Genomic DNA, 1,780 nt, shown 5'->3' with positions numbered 1-1,780 from the left:
AGAAGGCGTGTCTCGTTGTTTTGATTCTGCTTTCCGTGGACTCGGTTCCTCCCCTCTGTCAATTTTTTTTCCCCCCACCCCGTCTCTCGTGACGTCACGGCCCCGCAGCCCATCCCTGCGTGACGTCAGCGCCGCTCCTTCCGGACCGCCTCTTTCCTGTCGCTGGAGGCGTCAATGTCCGCGCCCTCTCGAACTTCCAATCAGAAGCCGGGAATCGGGCTGAGGGGCGGCGTCTGCCTCTGCAGCATTTTTTTAGTATTAACACAATAGGCTGGGGGCAGTGTGTGGATTGTTTCACGTACACCCGCGGCGTGCCTTTCTACTCACCCAGGATCATGTCTTGGAAGCTGAATGTCACTGACAATCATATGTGTTTTTACATTAACACAAGACTGTAACATGCCTTTATTTTACAACTGCTGAAGATGTAAACTAACCGCAGAGCAATGAACGAGCTTGCCAGCTGAAATGGCTCTTCATGTTATAAATAGGTGCACACGAAAGACATATTGGAAGAAGCAATTCATCAATTCATGTGTAGTATTTACCAGGGAGTGCAACAGATTGGCCCAGGTGGAGATTACTCCATCCACACAGTTAAGTGTAGATGGAGGAATCTGTTGCACCTTTTCCATCTGATCACAGAAAATATGCAGATAATTGTAAGGTGTATGGCCAGCTTTAGGTAGATCCTCTGTGTTGCTAGCAGGTGGCAGAAGGCCATCATTAGAGCTCAGACTGTATAAAAGCTCCCAATGGTTGAAATGGGTTTGGCTTCAGGACAGCTCACAAACAGGACCAGCCAGAGGTTCAAACCACAAGACAGAGTCATAGTCAGATACAGACCAGAAGTCAGGGCTGGCAGAAGGGCCAACCAGACAGAGAGAACAAAAACCAAAACAAGCCAAGACTAAAATTAGAGCAGGAGTTCAGGAGAAGACAAGGAGAGTTATACCAGAACTGCAGATCAAAGTAATTACAGGATAGTTTGGTCAGTGTAGAGCACTAGATTCAAATCCAGGGGATCATTTATAAAAGTTCTGCCTGGCTATATGTTAGTGTGGCTTAAGCCATTCTCGATGGAACTGACGTGTATATGAAATTCCTATACTCATCAGTGCTGTTTAGGGGCACTAGTGCTGTGCTTATGGCATCCACCGTGACCCAGCATTACACCAGACGGAACTTTTATAGATGAACCTCTTAGTGTCTGATTGAGGTTAGCTGGGTACTGCAGTCTGGCCTTGCAGCAGTGAAAATGCACACCAAAGTGCAGCTGCCACTTGGCCTGCAAGATTATTATATAATAGCCAGGCTCCGGGCATGTGGGGACGGTCCGCCAGCAGGGTAACCAGGGACTTCAGGGCCGATCCTGTGAGGGCCTCGGTCAAGGGCGAAGGCTCTCTGGCTGACCAAGAGAGGAAGCTAGAGGAGATGCAGCCCGGTGGAAACGCTGGGCCTGCAAGATTATTAAGGTGCTGGCACCAAACAGGACTAAAATCAGTCAAATTATTGGTGAGCAGCAGGCATAAGAGATTGACATTATAAATTTACATTTTAGGTCAATGAACACAAACTACATTGAATGCATTTTTGTTATGCACTTTTACATGTTTCCACATGCTCTACTCTTGTCAAAGTGTAGAATGCAGTATTTAAAGAAAATTCCAACTATGACAAAGAACATACCTGAACAAGTGTGGATAGACCTCTTGTCATTAAAAATATTTTTATTGCAGATCTCTATGCATGAGTGTTCACGTCGAAGTCGACAGCTCTC

Source organism: Nanorana parkeri, unplaced genomic scaffold (assembly GCF_000935625.1).
Source record: "Nanorana parkeri isolate BGI_ZX_2015 unplaced genomic scaffold, ASM93562v1 scaffold1031, whole genome shotgun sequence".
Classification (NCBI taxonomy): Eukaryota; Metazoa; Chordata; class Amphibia; order Anura; family Dicroglossidae; genus Nanorana; species Nanorana parkeri.
The sequence above is the reverse complement of the archived record's forward strand: the minus strand, read 5'-3'. Positions refer to the sequence as shown.